At 49.9% G+C, this 19,540-nt stretch overlaps 2 long non-coding RNA genes across 4 annotated transcripts in view; both read right to left on the reverse strand.

The window, feature by feature from the left end:
• Positions 1-19,540, reverse strand: part of LOC110740393 — a 63,586-nt gene that overhangs the window by 26,367 nt on the left and 17,679 nt on the right. The gene's annotated exons all lie outside the window — the stretch shown is intronic.
• LOC110740471 lies at positions 8,832-18,978 on the reverse strand. 2 transcript variants are annotated; one of them, XR_002519341.2, is made up of 2 exons: positions 17,812-18,978; positions 8,832-9,250 (listed from the first exon to the last, which is right to left on the reverse strand). It is a non-coding gene; the product is annotated as an uncharacterized LOC110740471 (long non-coding RNA). The 2 variants fall into 2 exon arrangements; XR_002519342.1 differs by lacking the exon at positions 17,812-18,978 and adding an exon at positions 10,216-11,115.

Below are 19,540 nucleotides of genomic sequence, written 5' to 3' on the forward strand. Positions count from 1 at the left end.
GGCAGATTCACATATCATGTAGTTCCAAACATACTTGAGTTTTCTTAATAACTGAATCAAGGACCCGAGTTTAAATTACAATTAATTGAAATAAAATTAATTTTAAAAATTCAGTGTCTCCGTTGCACAGGCCTCATTTCCAGTGCTCACTGGGCACATCTGGCCTCCACAACCGAATCTGACACAGCAGCTCTGGAACTCCAGCCAAATCTACAGGGACCCTGACACCCTTCATGTCGAGGAGGATCTGTGAGAGTTGCTTCTTCCCCGGGCCCATTTGAGGAAAAGCGCAATTGTCCTGGGAAAACAACAGAGGCACCGTGCCTGCTCATCGTTCTTATTTGTCTGTCTTTGGTTGTACCTCTGGCTTTCTGGGGCTCTTGTTTGACAAATGGCAGCATCGTGCCATCCTCAGGCTTGCAAAGGGGAAGACAGCCAGACCGTCAATAAGAATAGGCTCAGGTGACCAACTCCAACAAGGCCTGGACAAGGTGCAATGTGGACGAGGACGGATGGCTTTGAGCACAGCCAACCCCCTGAGATGCTGATGGCCCGAGGTCACATGCCCATGGCGACTCGGGAGGCAGTGATGACGGGATCTCAAAGGCTGAGGCTCTCAGTCACCCTCGTATTTGCTTTCTGGGGCTGCCACAGCAAGTACCCTGATCTGGGGTTGCTTAAAACAACAGAAATATACTCTCTCCCAGCTCTGGAGGCCAGAAGTCTGCAATTAAAGCGTGGGCAGGGTTCCACTCCCTCCGGAGGCTCTAGGGAAGCGCCTTCCTGCCTCTTCCAGCTCCTGGTGGCTCCAGGTGTTCCTTGGTTTATGGCCACATCACTCCAGTCTCTGTCTCCATCCTCACGTGAGCTTCTCCTCTGTGTCTCTGTGTTGTCTCCTTTTTTTTTTTTTTTTTTTTAGATGGCATCTCCCTCTGCTGCCCAGGCTGGAGTCCTGTGGTGTAATCTCGGCTCACTGCAACCTCCACCTCCTGGGTTCAAGTGATTTTCCTGCCTCAGCCTCCTGAGTAGCTGGGACTACAGGTGCGTGCCACCACACCCAGCTAATTTTTGTATTTTTAGTAGAGACGGGGTTTCACCATGTTAGCCAGGATGGTCTCAATCTCCTGACCTCATGATCCGGCGACCTTGGCCTCCCAAAGTGCTGGGATTACGGGCGTGAACCACCGCACCCAGCCCGTATCCACTGTTTTATAAGGACACTTAGTCATTGCATTTATCACCCTAGATGCAGGATGATTTCATCCTTAACCAATTATACTTCCAAACATCCCATTTCCAGACAAAGTCACATTCTCAGTTTCTGCAAATACATGAACTTGGTGGGATACTCTTCAACCCACTACACCCATCTTCAGGCAAACTCAGGCCAGTCTTAGCCTTGGGGGAAGCTCCGCCCCTCACAACAACAATAATAGCTAACGCATGTTCACCACTTACTGCGCACCAGGGATAAGCACCTTACCCTTATTATTTCACCCAACCCAAATAAATACAATTCTTGTCCCACCTTACAGATGAGTAAACTGAGGCTATTGGAGGCTGGATAATTTATGCAACGGCACATTGCCAACAAGTGAAGGAGCAGGAGATGCCTTCAGAGCCGACGTTCACACATGTTCCACTGTATGGCTATTTGAGACCCCTCAAAATCCAACATCCTCCTCTGCGCACAGCAGTTCACCCCCTTCAGCTCCTCGTTTCAGGGGAAAACTCAAGGACAACGGCTGAAACAGTAGCTGATGCGCACTGACTGCGTATGACGCATTCAACAGGCTTTATTTAGCATTTAACCTCCTGCGGTGGATTCGGTGGATTCGGTGGATTCCTGTCCCCGGGCTGCTGAAACAAATTAGCATGAACTGGGGGTGCTTAAAACAGCAGAAATGGATTCTCTCACAGTTCTAAAAGCCACTCCAGAAATCAAGGTGTCGGCAGGGTGGCTCTGTCTGGAGGCTCTGAGGGAGGATTGCTCGAGGCCTCGCTCCAGTTGCTGGTGGCTCCGGGCCACCTTCAGCATTCCTCTGCTGGAAGCTGCATCTCCGCAGTCTCGGCCCTCTGTGCGTCTGCATCTGAATTTCCCTCTTCTTTTAAGGACATCAGTCAGATTGGATTTAGGGTCCATCCTACTCCAGTATGGCCTCACCTTAACTTGGTCACATCTGCCCTCAGTGCAGAGAAGATCACATTCACAGGTAGTGGGGTGAAGACTTGCACGTATCTTTTTGGGGACACAACTAAACACACGGCACAGTATGTGTCAGGACTCACATGTGTCTTTCCAAACCCACAATCCACCCCAGGGGAGCCTTGTTTTATAGATGAAGAAACTGAGACCTGGCGTGCTGGGGACCTTGCCCAGCCGGGTGATGGCAGGGCTTGGACTCGAGGCTGGGGCCTTCCAGAGCCCAGCTGTCAATCACTCCCTCCAAAGACTTTCTGGGACTCCCCAAAGCTCTTCCAGCCCAGAAACAAGAACACGGGCTGCCCAGCATGATCTGAGAGTCAGGGCCAGTCCGCCCGGGTTCAAGTCTCTGTTACAAGACCCTGACCCCGGATGACAGTTCCCATAGATTACAGCCATTCTCTTACGGCGTTGGCCAGGATTTTGGAAAAGACAACTTGATATTTTTCTGCTGCTTCTAACCTCAACAAATCTGGAGCAACATATGCAAAACTCTGTAATGAAACTACATCACAGCTCAAATTCTCCCTGTGCCTATGCAGGGTAGAAGGGACCTTCCCAGCTCTCCTCTGTTGGAGCAAGAGTTCTGGGCCCTTAACCCCCACATTGATCGGTCATTGACTGTAAGCTGCTTCACACTGTCAAAAAAGGTGCAACAGTAAAAATGAAACTTTTCCCCTAATTGACTAACGAGAGGAAGGCCACGGATGGCTTGAGTTTCTCCCTGCAGAGGGTCCCCCAACCCTGCCTTCTGCAGCCCCTTCCCCCAGTCTCAGCCCTCAGAACCTCCCTGGCCCATGCACAACCCAGCCCTCAGCTGAGAGAAAAAGGGAAAGAAGGCAGATGCTGAGGCTCCCCCAGGAGAATGAAGTGATACCCAGCAAGTCGCTCACAGCCCGGACAGGCACGTGGGGAAACCATGTTCTCACCGCCTCGAGGAGGCAAGACAGAGGAGCGCCCTGGAAACTCCGCAGGATCCCTCCTCAAACGTGGCCAAACGGCTCTGGGGAGAGTGTGTGAAGACAACCGGGGACACCAGGAGGGAGGCACCGCCAGGTCCTCCCCACAGTCCAGGGAGGCAAACTGCCCGGAGAGGCTGGCTGGCCGTGGACGATGCCTGGGTCAGCTGGAGGCTCTCCCCAGGTGGCAGCGGGAGGGAGGGTGGCCCAGTTGCAGTCGCAGGCTTGAGTCTGGGGAGGTCACGGCTTTGATCACAGCCCCGCCTCTGCTGGCTGGAGCCCAACTATTTTCCTGCCTCTTATTCCGGGGAGCTCTGCGCCGCCAGAACATTGGACAAGCCTGGCATTCTCTGTGTGACCTCGCAAAGCCTTGCTCTTTGCTGGATAAATGAAGCCTGCTCCAATTACTCCCATAAGAAAAACCTCTTAGAAAATGCAAGCATGCAGGCAAAAGAAGGCTCTTCCTGCTTGCTTGGGAGTGGGGCTTAGAAATCCCAGGCTTCTTCTCCAAATAGACCCTGAGAAGAGCCTATGTGAAGTAGGGGATGCCCTCGGAGAGTGGGTCCCCTGAGGGGCCTCTGCAGGGCAGGATAGAGGAAGTCTTGTCTCACAAATTGGCAGGTGAAATTGAGCATTAAGGGAAAATTGGCCTGGCCAGGTCAGGGTGGAGGCAGAAGGAATTTGGCTTTGGTAGGAAACATAGTGAAGAAAGCGAGAGAGAGAGGTGGGAGTGGAGTAGCTATATCCCAAGGGCTGGGTTTCCCTGAATTAAGGATGCTTCGTGGCCCTAAAGAACTTGATCTGAGATTGTCTCATCTGGGTTTGGAATCAATCTGTGATTGACCGGATTGCTGCTCAGAAACATGCGCTCCCCACCCACACTTCCAGGAAAGAAGAAAGAAAAATAAACCTTCCAGCAAGGGACTGTAGCAATTGTCCTGTTAGGCTCCCCAGGAGGCAGACTCCTGGTTTGCAGATGGTTTGGGTGGTGGGGGTTGCTGGGAGGGGAAAGAAAGGAAAGGAGCTGGCCTGTGCAGAGGGAGCAGTGGCTGTAATGCAGTTTCAAGAGGAGCCTCAGCACTGGTGATTCCTGCAGGGACAGCCAACGCTGTCATGAAACTGCATCACAGCTCAAGTTCTCCCTGTGCCCATGTGGGGTAGAAGGGATCTTCCCAGCTCTCCTCTGCTGGAGCAAGAGTTTTGGGCCCTCAGACCCCCACATTGATCAGTCATTGGATTTGAGCTGCCTCACACTGTCACAAAAGGTCATAAAATTATGCAAGGTTGGCCAGGCATGGTATGGTTCATGCCTGTAATGCCAGCACTTTGTGAGGCTGAGGCAGAAGGTCGCTTAAGCCTGGGAGTTTGAGACCAGCTTGGGCAACATAGGGAGAACCTGTCTCCACAAAAACAAAACAGAAAATTAACCAGGCATGGTGGGATGCTCCTGTAATCCCAGCTTCTCAGGAGGCTGAGATGGGAGAATCACTTGAGCCCAGGAGGTTGAGGCTGCAGTGAGCCAGTTGTACCACTGCACTCCAGCCTGGGCCACAGAGCAAGACCCCACCTCAAAAAAAAAAAAAAAAAAAACTATATATGTGTGTGTGTGTGTGTGTGTGTGTGTATATATACACACACACATATGCAACATAACTGTCCACATTGGTCTAAGAATTAGCTCAGAGTTGCAATTATACATCTAGTTTTATTAAACATCATATTTTTTAATGAGCTTATTTTCATAATGCTGGGGTATTTTTTCAGATAAAGTCCCAATTTGCTCTGAAAGGTGGGTCCAGTTTTAAGTGGATCCACTTTCTCGGTGCGTAACTCACTTGCCTTTCCGCTGCTACTCCCCACCCACAGCAGACATCACTAATCAATCACGAGCACATCACACTCCCTCTAATTTGCAACCCTTTCCGTTCACCTAGTTGGGTCTCAGGTTAAATTCTCCAGAACACTTTCCTGGCCATTCCCAAGCTGGGTCAGCCACCCTTTCCCCATGCTTACCTTTCATGATGTGGGTCACACAGCACATCACATCCCTGCTTTCTAACCTGTCTCTCACAGCAGGTGTGAGCTTCTGAGCCCACAGGTTAATGTCCTGTTCACTGTGACCCCAGGGCCTGGCACAAAGCCTGGCATACAGTAGGTGGGCATCACAGAGGTGTCCCCAAGATCTCCTGCATCCTGCATCCTTTTTGTGATTTTAGACATTGGTTGGAGAGGGGCTGATTCTACTGCAAGATTCAGGTGTGAATCCTTGTCAGCACGCTCACCCCTGGCAAGTCAGACCTACACCGATCAGAGTGAGTTATTCCTCAGCCCAGAGGGATTGATGGAGAAATGGACATGTGACCCAGCTGGAGCCAGAGAGATGGGATGGGGGTGTGCTGGAGGCTTCTGAGCAACAAGAGGCCTCTCCTAGCAACAAACTCTTTCTCCTTGTGATTGAGGTGGTGTGTAAAGTGATGCCTGGAACTCCTGCAGCCCTTTTGCAACAAAGAGAGAAGCCAGCATGAGGATGAACTAAAACGGCAGACAGCACAGCAGAGAGAAGGAAAGAATTTGGGTCCCTTGGTAACACCATCAGGAGCTGAAGCAAACCAACTCTGACACACACCCTGTCTCCAGAACATTCACTTACATAGACTGAAAAACCAAATCCTTTACTGTGTCAGCCAATACTAATGGGCTCAGCCCCATTCCTGCTCCCTGGACTTGGCCACTTAGCTGGGGTCACTTTGCCTCACAGTCTTGGGATCCACAGGTCTTGGAAACAGATGACCTGGGTTGAGATCCCAACCCCAGCACTTCCTTACTACGGGGCCTGGGGTAAGTCACATCCTGTCTTCAAGCCTCAGTTTCTTCAGACACAAAATGTGGCAAATGAGAGGCTCCTCCAGCTCAGGGATCATGCGTTACTTCTCCTCTCAGTCCATCCCCTGTCTTCCTCTCCACCCCACCATGGCTGATAGTCAGGGAAGAATGGACATTCCTAATACACTCAAGCAGAGGACCGACGATCGGGGTCTCTGGTTGCTGGCTCTTACTAGAATACGGGATTTTTCAACAAACACTGATACAGCGTCGCTCGGTGCCAGGCCCTGTTCTGTGTGCTTTGCAAATATTAACTTATGCGACCTCAAAACGCTATGGAGTGGGGGACCCTGGCTACACCCATTTATAGGTGAGAAAACTAAGGCCCAGAGAGGTCGAGTGACATGCCCAAGGTCACAGAGCCAGTGGGTGGTGGAGCCTGGGTTTGGACTCAGGGGACCATGGCTGTAGTCCAAACACACAGCTGTGACATTGTATTGTAAGAATGTGATTTGCTGGGTCTAGGCAGTTTATGTGAATATCTTACTTAATCCTCACAGCAACCCCATGAAACAGGTACTATTATTACCCCCACTTTACAGATGACAAAGCCATCTCTGAGAAATGAAGAAATGCTACATTCGCTAGAGGGTGAATGAGTGAGTCATTATGGTTAATCAGACCTGTGGAATGGCCTTGGTTTGACCCCTCTGTCCAGGCCAAGAGTGGACTCAGGAAGTCCCCATTACCCCCGGAGTGTGCTCTTGGGACCGGGAGCCTCATCCTGTCTCTGATCCCTGAGAGCAGCCCTGGGCACTGAGTTCCCAGTAGCTTCAAAGGGAGCCCGAGCCTGCTGAGCTCCCAGGGGGCGAGGAGAGCAGGCCCCCGCTGCTGCCGGCTGGGCCCTGTTGCCAGACGTCAGAAGTGCGCGAGGCTGCTTTGGTCTCAGGCCACAGCAGATGGAACCAGCTCAGCGCAGAGCCAGGCGCTGCTGGGAACTGAGCTGGCATTTCCTTGTTTTTTCAATTCCACCGAAGCGCCCCAGAAACCACATGCAGAACAAAGTCGATGGGGCGCTGCCTGGAAGGCGAGAGGATGAGAGAGTGGAGAGGAGGGAAGGCCTCCAGAGCTTGGGAACTTCCCACTCTCGCGGAAATGTGTGCACTTCAGCTCAGCCAGCGTCTCAGCCTAACAGTCACCCGAGGGGGCGCCCTACTGCCTGGCGCAGGGTCGCTAGCCAGGTGTGACAGCCAGCCATGCTGATCACGTCCAGCCTGAGCTCAGCCATCCTCAGAGCCCTGGGGTCGGCCCCTGCTTAGGATGGTTGAGTGCCTGCTGGGTGATGAGTGCCTGCTTGGACTTTGGACTTGGATGAGCCTGTTACCAGCCCTCTCTTGCATCTGAGAAAGCTGAGACTAAGGGATCAGGTGCTGCTCCTCACCCAGCTAGGAAGAAGTGGAGATGGATTCCAGGCCAAGGTCACCGGTCTCCAGCCCAGAGCTCATTCCCCTTCACTGCCCCACAGATGCTGGACAACACTGTGTCCAACCCTGAGTGGGAAATGAGGGCCACGAACATCCTGCCCTCGAGGAATGTGGCGTTGGGCGAGGGAGATGGGATAAATGCACAAATACCTGCACCTCCAAGGAGGATGGACAGTGGGAAAGAAACTCAGAGGAAGGATGGCCACAGTGTCATCCCAGAACTTTGGGAAGCCAAGGTGGGAGACGCCCCTGAGGCCAGGAGTTTGAGACCAGCCTGGGCAACCAAATAAGATCCCATCTCTACAAAAACAAATAAGTAAGTTAGCCAGGCATGGTGGTGTGCACCTGTAGTCTCAGCTACTCGGGAGGCGGAAGCAGGAAGGTTGCTCGAGCCCGTGAATTGGAGGCTGCAGTGAGCTATGATCATACCACTGCACTCCAGCCTGGGCAACAGTGCAAGACCCCATCTCTAAAAAAAAAGAAAGAAAGAAAGAAAAGACACTCAGAGGAAGACAGGCATTCACCTCGGGTGTTGCTGCTTCATGAAAATGGTGTTGAACAAGAGGTGCAGGGAGCAGTGGGTCAAAGTGTTTGAGGTGGAAGGGGTGGGTGCAGTTTTATGAAGTCACAGAAACTGCTTGGGCAGAAGCAAACCACGAACAGCAGGTGTAAGATCAGGAAGGTGGGAACGGCCTTCAACACCTGGCCAAGAAGTGTGGGCCTTTTCTGTGAAGGTTTTTGAGCTGGGGTTTGTGATGATAAGAATTATGTTGGAGATAAATGTGAAAGTCAAGCCCAGCATGGATCCCCCCTGAAACACCCTGTAACACACTGGCTGTTCCAAACACATCTGTGATAAACTCCACCTCCCTGCCAGGACGGACCACTCCCTTCCCATTCTCACTTCATATGCCCCTGTCCATTCATTAAGGTTAAGTTTAGCTAAAACATCTCAGATTAACAATGTTTTTGAACAAGATAGAAATGTGTTTTATTGTGTGTTCAAGAAGCCCAGCGGCAGCCAAGGGTTGGAGACCCAGGCTCTTTCTATCTTGTTTGTTCCACCAGGCATGGATTTCTAGTACCAAGGCTGCCTCATAGTCCAATGTGGCTGCTAAAGCTCCAGCCATCACATTCACATTCTAGCAAGCTAAAAAGAGGAAGAGGAAGATAATGGCATACAGGTGCACCCCATACTCTTTAAAGACACTTTCCCTTACATGCCATTGGCCAAAACTTCGTCAGTTTGCTACATCTAACTGCAAGGAGGCTCGGAAATGTAGTCGTTATTTCCAGCAATGTCTATGCAGCCAGCTAAAAACTATGATTTCTATTATTAAGAAAGACCCTGGGGAACATCTGTCAGTCTCTGCCAGGCCACCAACTTTGGAACAAGGCATTTTATTGCCCAACATTGCAATTTACCACACTCGCTGAGTTCCCTGTAAGAGTCGTAAAAATAAATACAAGTTCCATGATAAGGACTTGAAGGTGAAACAAGGCAAAACAGAGTCTGTAGCACTTGGTGAGGAAGGAGGCTGCGGGGCTGGGCCAGGTTCTGGTTTTTCCTCTGCTGCTTCCCTCGTGTGGTCTCAGCTTGCTCATCTGTAGTGCAGGGAGTGAGGGGACTATCAGGATCCCAGCAGTTTTCTTCTGGCTCCAAAGCACCAAGTCTGTTCACATACAGAGGCCCGGTGGCGAGGAGGTGAATTTGCCTTTCTAACAGCAACATTACCTTTGTTTCCTGAGTGCGTGTGGAGTGTCTTTACACAGAGCATTGCCTGGGGGAGAAAAAGCGTTTTTTCTGCCCCATTCTATAGATGAGGCTTGCAGGGGTACAGGACTTGCCTGGGTTAAACAGTAGGGAAGAGGCAGGGATGCAAGGGAGACCATTATGATGCCAGGTCCAGACTCGGAGCAGGCTCTGGTCAGTGTCACCAAGGGGCCTGGGGGCTTAGCGGGGAAGTGGGGTTTGCGAGTGCACAGGGGCACATTTTCAAACCATACAAATGGCTGATGTTTGCAGGCTCCAGTTAGGAGCTAGCACTGTGCTATGAACCCTGAGAGGTAGGTGCTGCTCATATCTCCACTTTACAGATAAGAAAACTGAGGCCCAGCAGGGTGGTCCCAGGGCAAACGGCAGAGCCGGGCTACCAGCCCCAATGGCAGCCCAGGCTCCACTCTCACCTCCACTGTGGCTGAGCTCAAAGTCCTTTGTACAAAGCCCTCGCCAAAGCTAAGGCGGCGGGAAGGGAGAGGGTGTGAAGGATGGCTTGCAGGCACAGCCCAGAGCCTGTGGGAGGGAGCAGGCTGCTTAGCTAGAGCCAAAGGCTTCAGGCAGCTGCCACAGAGCCTCAGCCCTGAACCCCCAGTGGAGAGGGGGCTTACCCACAGAGCTCTGCTGCCCACCCAGCAACCCGCTGGTGTGGGACCCCCAGGGAGGCCCCCAGGATGGAGGATCCCGGGGGAGGCCCCTAGCATGAAGAACCCGACTCCTCTAGGAAAGTGGACTGGGATACACACTCCCCCAGGCAGGCCTGCACACACACACACACACACACGCACACGCACAAACTCACACTTCCCGGTGTACCCACAACCCAGCCCCCAGGTCCCGCAGGTGCCCCAAGCAGGGCAGGATGGGGGTCTGGGAAGGGTCAGTGGAGGTGGCAGCTCCACCTAGCCCAGGTCCCTGCTTAACCCCCAGGCCACAGTCCCGCCCACTCACCCAGGGATGCCCCAGTACCTGGCACGTGCAGCAAGGCTGGCTGCCACCGCCCTGTCTCCCTCTGTCTACCTCCCCCGCTGCTCTCGATGTCTCTCTCTGATGCTGTCTGGGCTCCTTGGTTTCTTTGGATTTCTGTAGTTGGAGCTCTCTCTCTCTCTCTCTCGCTCTCTCTCTCTCTCGCGCTCTCTCTCTCTCTCTCTCTCCCTGCCTATCCCCCAGGGGCATGCCGCTCCCAGGGGCATCTCCCATGGACATTTCCAGGGCAGTCCTCTATCAAGGCCACAGCTGATCGGCTCTGGGACCTGGCTCTCCTGGCTCCTACAGCTCAGTCCTCCATGTTCCCCAGGAGACAGGAGTGGGCCCTCAAGGCGTCTGCAAGGAGGCGGAGAGCAGGAAGCCAATGGCCTTTCCCACACATCCTCCTCTGTCCTCCCCTGAGGGTGGGGAGCCTCCTGACTGGAGGGTTTGCTTCTTATCCAGGACCGCTCCCCTGCCAGCCTGGCCTGGGCTCCCTGGAGCAATCTACCTCAGAATGTGCAGGGGGACTGGCTCTGCCCTCCTGAGATGAGCTTGCCTGGGAAGTGTCTGGGTTTTCAAAACTTAGAGGGTCCCAACCTGCTTCTCCTTTCTTCAAGAATGTGGCTTTTTTCCTTTCCCCAAATGCTGACCCTCCTGCAAGGAAGGACTGAAACTGGCAAAGAAACCAGGTCTCCACTTGTCAGAACATTGGACTGATCTTGTCTGCTTGAAAGCAGGGCTGGCAAAGCCTCAGCCCTGGCCCTAGAGCTGCGCTAAGAGACAACTAAGGAGGGCGAAGAGCTGTGGGGCTGTGGACCAGAGATGGGGAGACAGAGCAGAGACACAGGGAGACAAGGGGAGAGATGCTCAGAGAAACCAACAGAGAGAAACAAAGAGACCTGCAGAGAAGTGGAGCAAAGAAAGAAAGAAGGAAGGAAGGAAGGAAGGAAGGAAGGAAGGAAGGAAGGAAGGAAGGAAGGAAGGAAGGAAGGAAGGAGGGAAATATGTGGGAGCTGGGGAGGAGGGACGGTGACTGGGGCAACCTTGAAGAGCATGAGCAGGTGGCATATGGGTGCATGTGGCACAGCACAAGATGACAGACAGGCCACTCCTCCCGCTTCCTCCATCCCGCCCCCAACACCTGGGCTTGGCAGTTTTGGGAACACAAGGACCCTACAAGCTTCTCTGTGCCTGCCCCTTCATGATATTTTCAAAACAGCTACAGAGCCACCCCTTCTCTCTCTTCTTCTACCAGGAGTGTAAAGATCTCATGGCAGAGGGTCTGGAAACAAATACAGCCAAGTAGAAGGTTTCCCAAATTTAGACCATGCAGTCCACCTTTACAGTTTTTGGCATATCATCACATCAACCTTAGAAGATGTATAGCATGATGGTCAGGAACACAGAGCCTGAGCCAGGCAGCCTGGGTTCCAGTCCCCACTCTGCCAGTTACTGGCTGTGTGGCTTTGGACAGGTGATTTAACCTCTCTGTCCCTTTGTTGCCTTAACTAGGAAACAGGAATCATAATCTACATCATGAGGTTATCATGAGAATTAAATGAGTTAATACATGTTAAGCAATTAGGAAAATGCCTAGCAGAAAGTAACCACTCCATGAGTGCTAACTGTTATTTACTCAATATCTTTTTCAATCAACTCACTTTTTTACTTAACTTTAAGGAAAACTTCATGACTGTGATAAGATATGTATGTATAATGTACCGCCACTAAAAAACCATTCAAAGAAATATACTCAAATATATAAATGGAATTTTTTTAAAAATGTTCAAGTAACCCATAGAAAGACAGAAAAATGGAAACAGAGGAATGATGAACAGAAGGAACAAACAGAATAAATAAAATGGGAGATTTAAGTCCTACTCTGCCAATAATTACATTAAATGTAAACGGCCTAGATACACCAATTAAAAGGCATAGGTAGGCAGAATGATTTTTTTTTTTTTTTTTTGAGATGGAGTGTAGCTCTGTCTCCCAGGCTGGAGTGCAATGGCACAATCTCAGCTCACTGAAACCTCCACCTTCCGGGTTCAAGCAATTCTCCTGTCTCAGCCTCCTGAGTAGCTGGGATTACAGGTGCACACCACCACGCCTGGTTAATTTTTGTATTTTTAGTAGAGACAGGGTTTCACCATGTTGGTCAGGCTGGTCTCAAACTCCTGAACTCGTGATCCTCCCGCCTCAGCCTCCCAAAGTACTGGGATTACAGGCATGATCCACCGTGCCCAGCACAGAATGATTTTTTTAAATGACCTAACTCTACACTGTCTAAAAGAAACTCATTTCAAATATAGTTACATAGGTAAACATTATAGTTACATAGGTAGACAAAGATATATATAGAGAGATAGATATATAAATATATATATACATATTTCAAGCACATTAATCCATAAAAAGGAGGCCTGTCTATATTAATATCAAATAAAGTGGACTTTAGAGCAAAGAAACTTATCAGGGACCAAAAGGGACATTGTATAATGATAAAAGAGTCAATCTATCAAGAAGACATAGCAATCTTAAATATGTATGCACCAAACAGCAGAGTTTCAAAATATGTGAAGCAAAAACTGATAGAACTGAAAGAAGAAATAGACAAATCACAATTATAGTTCAAGACATCAATGCCCTTCTCCCAGCAATTGATGAAACTACTGGACAGAAAATCAGCAAGGATATAGAAGAGCTGAACAGCACCATCAACCAACAGGATCTAATTGACATTTATAAAACATTCTAACAAACAACAGCAGAATGCACATTCTTTTTAAGGCTCCATGGAACCTTCACCAAGAGAGACCATACCCTGGTCATAAAACAAACCTCAACAAATTTTAAAATATTAGATATAATGCAATTTATATCACAACCTTAAAAGGAAGCCGATGCTGCCAGCCATAAACAGAAAGCAATCAATCATCCAAACAAGTTAAAAGGAAAGAAGACAATGTTATTAAATCCTAGCTTGAAACTGAGGGCTGTCTAAGGCTCTGAGTCTTTTTCAAACCACTGGGGAAAGCTGAGCAGGGTCTGAGGGTTGCATGGTAACGATGTCCCAGTGTAGCTTCTGATTTTGATGACCCTTTTGTAGCTCTGTAGGGAAAAGTCCTGGTGTGCAGGAGGCTTACACCAAGCATCCAGGGGTGAGGGCACATCAGGTCGGCAAGTTACACTCAAAGTCTCAGTTGTTGCACACTGGCAACTCTTCTGTAAGCTTGAAATTTTTTTTTTTAAAGTTAATATACGAAAAAATTAAAACAAATAAATTTGTATCCAAAACAATCAACAATAACAATAAAATCCCAAGAGAGACGAGCAAATGCTTTTGAGGGTTAAAGACCTATTGGAACCACCCTGAGACTTTCTCCTTCATGTGAACAGAAAGTCCCAGCACAGCCTTTGCTCTCCCAGGGTGTCAGGACTTTTTAGGGCCCAGAGTCAGCCCCACCTGCCCCTACATTTGGGAAACTTTGTGGAAAATCAGAATACGCTGAGCTATAGCGTCAGATAGACCTGTCTAAAACCCAACTCTGCCTCCTAGCTGGGTAGCCTTAGACAACTCACTCACCCTCTCTGAGCCTGTTTCCTCATGCGCAAGGTGATGCACTAATACCTACACTCCAGTTATTGTAATAAATGAGACAAGTATTCAAAATATAGATCTGCAGCCCCACACGGGGCTGTTTGTAGCTAGTTCCTTGTCAGTTCTCCACGCCAGCCTGTTAGACCAAATGCAGGCCACGACCTGGCTGGACAAGGTCCGCCCTGGAGCCACTGAGCTCCAAGGCCTGGGGGAAGTGGAGGCCATAAACCTCCTCCCCCACTCCTGTCACTGGAGATCAAACCACTATCAGAATCAAAGCCGCCCAGCTGATGGATGGGCCTGGGGGACCCAGAGCCCCAGCAGCCACCCAGCCCCTCACTGTTACAAGGAGCTCAGAGTGACTCCCGGCATGTCCTCAGGAGCCTCTGCAGTTTAATTTGTGCCAGAAGATGACCCGTTGCCTCCTTCAGAAAGATGCTTATCTCTCTCTCTCTGCAGAGAAGGAGGAGATGCCCGCAGAGGTGTCAGCAGACTGGCGGGCGGGCGGGAGGGGTGAAGAGGCCATGCTGACATGCTGATAGTGAAGGCCTCCCTTCCCCCACAGGTACTCAGAGCCCCAAATGGTGTTCAAAACCCAGGGAGCCCTGAGCTTGCATTTCAGCAGCAAGCAACAGACCTACCAACTCAGTGTTTTATTTCAAGAGTCTTTGGTGGGGACAGACAAGGGGCGTTGTCACTCGGAAACAGATCTACCAACTCTGTTTTATTTCAGGAGCCTTTGGTGGAGAGAGACAAGGGCCAGGGTCACTCGGGTCCTCTGGACGCTTAGCCTCCCAGGACAAAGAGCTGACACCAGGAGTTGGAAGACTCCGGAAAGGCCTGGCTAGGCTGGAAGCTGAGTCAAGCCCCAGTCTTGGAGACTCCCTGAAGGAATTAACGGACTCTCAGGGATGTAGTTTTCACCAGAGCGGAATCCTGGGAGCTCCAGACAGAACCTTAAGCTGGAAGGAACTCAGTCACTGTTGTTGGAGGAGTAAGAAAAGGTGGTCTGTGCAGTCCCCTTTGTGCCAAGCTGCCTGGCCTCACAGCTTGGCTCTAGCTGCGTGGCTTTGCCCCAGTGACCTCATCTGTCAAACAGGGATGGGTGAAATTTCCCCCTTCAAAGCATCGTCATAAAACTGTAGGAGCTCATGGCATGCAGGTTATAGCAGGACCCAGCATTTGCTCCAAATTGTATTATTATTATTATTATTATTAGGACATGGTGGTGATAAGATGTCAACTGAGAATCACCTGACAGCACAAGGGCAGCAAGCGGAGTCTGGAAAGAAAGACACCCAAATGGCTGGGCGCAGTGGCTCACGCCTCTATTCCTAGCACTTTGAGAGGCCGACAGAGGCAGGCGGATCACCTGAGGTCAAGAGTTCAAGACCAGCCTGACCAACATGGAGAAACCCCGTCTCTACTAAAAATACAAAATTATCCAGGCATGGAGGGGCATGCCTGTAGTCCCAGCTACTTGGGAGGCTGAGGCAGGAGAATCGCTTGAACCTAGGAGGCAGAGGTTGCGGTGAACCGAGATCGCACCATTGCACTCCAGCCTGGACAACAAGAGTGAAACTCCATCGAAAGAAAGCAGGAAAGAAGGAAGGAAGGAAGAAAGGAAGGAAGGAAGGAAGGAGGGAGGGAGGGAGGGAAAGAAGGAAGGAAGGAAGGAAGGAAGGAAGGAAGGAAGGAAGGAAGGAAGGAAGGAAGGGCACCCAAACACCAAGAACAGTGGATGTTGAGTGTGCAACTAAGTCTATATTATTTGTGTATTTTCCAAATCTTTTTTCATGAGCCTGAATTTCCTTTTTAAATGGGGAGACTAAACCTAAGAAACTAGTCACAGATGCCCCATGCGGCCAGGCCCAGGGTAGGGGTGAATGAATGAATGAAAATTGCAACATAAAACCCTGTGGGAGAACATATTAAGTGGAATATGCAAGGAGTGCAGGCTTGAGCGTGTAGGGAAGGCTGATTTTCATAGCTCCAGGGCTGGAAGGCTGAGAAGTAGAGGCAGAGAGGAAGCAAAGGGCTCTAGAGAAAGAGGGGCCTGGGTTCAAATCCTGCTCTGTCTCCACTCCATGTGTGACCACGGACACATCACCTATTTGGGGCAGCCTTTGTTTTTTTTTTTTTTTTAAATGTGCAAAATTGGTTAACAATTTTCCCTTGTGGGGTGTTTTGTGAGGATCAAATAAGATGGTATCCCCAGCACACAGTGAACACTCACACCAGGAGGTTCTTCAGATACTGGAAGGAACAAAGACGCTGTACAGTCCTCAACCTGGTTGCACATTACAAGTATCCAGGGAGTTTGGGGCATAGGAATGCCAGAGCCCAAGCTCCTTGGAGAAATGGCTGATTCCAGGGTGAACAGAAGGCAAGACAACCCCAGAACTCAGTCCTTAGGGACAGCCTGCAGCCAGGCACAGATGCAAATGAGTCCCCAAGAGCTGAAGCCCTTGGAGGAGAAACCTTTAAGCAGTGCTTCACGGGTATTATTTCCTTGTCCCTGGCAACAGCCCTATCGGATGGGCACTACTCTATTATCCATTTTATAAGGTTCTGAGAGACGAAACTACTTGCCAAAATCTACAGGTTGCATTTGGCAGAACCAAGACTTGAATACAAAAATGTCTAACTCTGCGGCCCAAGTTTATATCCTACCCCGTGTAGACCCCAAGTTTATATCCTACCCCGTGTAGACCACATGTGAGCTTCCACAGGGGATCTTTGCAGGATCTTTAGCTGGAGCAAACTTAGCCCTAAAGTATCTTAGGGCTTTCAGCTTCACAGCTCCAAACTACACAATGCAGAGAGAGAGAGAGAGAGAGTGTTTGTGTGTGCATTATGTGTGTGCATCTGTGCCTGTGTGTGCATGTGTACATGTATGTGCATGTGTGTGCAGGTGTGTGTGCATACGTGTGTACGCATGATACACGTGTGTATGTACATGTGTGTGCATGTGTTCAGGAGCCTGGGCCTTTCGGCTGTGCGATGTTGGGGAGGTTTTGTCCCATCTCTGGGGAGACTGGAAGTACCTCTGGCCCCAGCGACCCTGGTGTTTTATTGCCTGATGTTTTATTTGGGAGAACAGAAGCTGAGCACCTGGGTGTGCCTGGAAGGAGCTCTCCTGGGGGCCTCACTTCAGTGGAAAGCCAGCGTTCCTCAGGCTGTGCAAAAACAGTGTTCAACAGCGACACTGTGTGGTCACCACTGGCGCAGCAGCTCCAGCGAGGGGCTCAAACATTTTAGGACCCTCCTTCCACCTGCAATTTGAAGGTTGCTGACCTCCCCCATGGACCTAGAATGACCCCAGCCTTCATGGACAATAGGGAAGGTGAGGATCTTCAAGATGCAATACTGGACTTTCTACAAATAAAGACAAGTGGGATGTAAGTGATTGTTTTTTTTTAAATTTTCAATGTGCACACATCTTCTGAATGTGTGTTCCCCTAAAATTCACATGTTTAAACTGTAACCCCTGAGCTGATGTCATTAGGAAGTGGGGTCTTTGAGAGGTGATAAGGTCAGGAGGGCAGAGCCCTCACAATGGAATTAGTGCCCCTCATGAAAGAAGCGCTGGAGAGCTGCCTCACCCCTTCCACCATGCAAGGACACAGCAAAAGGCGCCATCCATGAAGCAGGAAGAAGCCATCACAGACCCTAAACCTGCTGGCACCTTAATCTCAGACTTCTAGCCTCCAGAAGTGACAAATCACTTTCTGTTGTTTATAAGCCACTCTGTTTATGGTGATTCATTAGAGATCCAAACAGACAAGACACCATATTTGATCCCCAACCTGGGGGAAATGGGTCTGACCAGCCATATTTCACAGACCTCACAATTTGAGGGGATGGAAATACATTCTGGAATCATAATATATGTCTACGAGAAAATGAGACCTGATTTGCAAACATAACACTCCAGAGGTGGGAAGAGGGGCAGGTCTGCACTTTGAGGACCCTGGCCCAGCCCCGACTCTTACGGCTTCCTCTTGTTCCTCTGCGTGCGTGAGTTCCCCAGAGTATCTTTCCTCGTCTGACCCTGCCGTGTTCTCTCATTGTTCTGTTTTTCTGACAACAGCTGGTTGCCAAGGAAACCACTTTGCAGCCCAGAGTCAGACCCTGCAAGGAAATTCAGTCCTTACGCATCTCTCCATCCACAGCAGCCTCTTGGCATGACCTCAGAAAACCCTGCCAAACCCCAAGCAAGGAGTCCACCCCACCCCCACCGGGATCTTTCCCTGGGTGCTAAGCACAGCTGAAAGAAAAAAAAAAAAAAAAGGAAGCAGGGCTAGACTGAGAGAGCCAAGGCACAGCAGGGCCAGAATGAATGACCCCAAGACAGCCTCTCATCCCACCCTCCTTTTTTAAAGATGTAAATGTTTTATGGAAATGTAACATATAAAAAGTGCATGAGTCCTTGGCATACTGCTTGAGGAATTTCACAAACTGAACACACCCGTGTAACTAGCACCTAGAAAAAAGGAACAGGCCATCAGCCAGCCCCTCCAGGAACACCCAGAAACCCTTGTGATCACCACCCTCCCCGCACCTCTCCCTCTCCTCCAGAAGGGTAACCACTCTCCTGACTTCTAACAGCAGAGATTTCTTTCACCTGCTGTTGAACTTATTATAAACAGAGTCACACACTTTGAGGGGGGTGGAAATACACTCTGGAATCATAATATATGTTGATGAGAAAATGGTATCTGATTTGCAATCATAAAACTCCAGAGGGGGAAAGGGGGCAGGTCTGCACTTGGGGGGCCCTGGCCCAGCTCTGCAGAATCTAGACTATTTGCTCAACATCATGTTGCTAAAGCTGTGTTGGCTGTAGCCTGTAGCAATAGTTTGCCCGACCTCATTGCTGTATCATATTCCACTGTATGAGTTGCCTCCCATTTACTGATCCATGCACTAATGATGGGCATGGGGGCAGCTCCCAGATTTTGTCTAAACTGAGCCATGTTGCTATGACCTTTCTTTTCTACGTCTTTAGGTAAACAGATGTTTACATTTCTCTTGCATACATACAGTTTTCCCTGCTTGCCCTCAAGGGATACATTTCAAGACCCCCAGGAAATGTCTGGCACCGTGGATAATGCCAAGCACTATATATACTATGTTTTTTGTGTACACACAAAGCCATGATAAAGTTTAATTTAGGCAACAATAATAACTAATAAAAAACTAGAATAAGGCCGGGCATGGTGGCACGCGCCTGTAATCCAAGCTACTCTGGAGGCTGAGGCACGAGAATCGCTTGAACCCGGGAGGCAGAGGTTGCAGTGAGCTGAGATCACGCCACTGCACTCCAGCCTGGGTGACACAGTGAGACTCCACATCAAAAAAAAAAAAACTAGAATAATTATAATAGTTACTGTAAGAAAAGTTATGTGAATGTGCGTGTGCATTCTCTCTCTCACTCTCTCTGGAATTTTCCATTTAATATTTTCAAACTGAGGTTGACTAAGGGTAACTGAACCCATGGAAAGTGAAACCTTGAACCAGGAGGGATTGTACCCAGCGGAGGAGTCGCTGGGTCACGGGGGATGGATATAGTGGACATTGCCACAGAGTCTTCCAAAGTGGTTGCAACAAATTTCACTCCCATCAAATTGCATGAGGGCTTGAGTTGCTCCACAGCCTGGCCAGAATTGGGTGTTGTCCGCCTTCCTCTTTTTAACCATTTGCCCACCCCTTTTGTTTTAC

Source organism: Papio anubis, chromosome 18 (assembly GCF_008728515.1).
Source record: "Papio anubis isolate 15944 chromosome 18, Panubis1.0, whole genome shotgun sequence".
Classification (NCBI taxonomy): domain Eukaryota; kingdom Metazoa; phylum Chordata; class Mammalia; order Primates; family Cercopithecidae; genus Papio; species Papio anubis.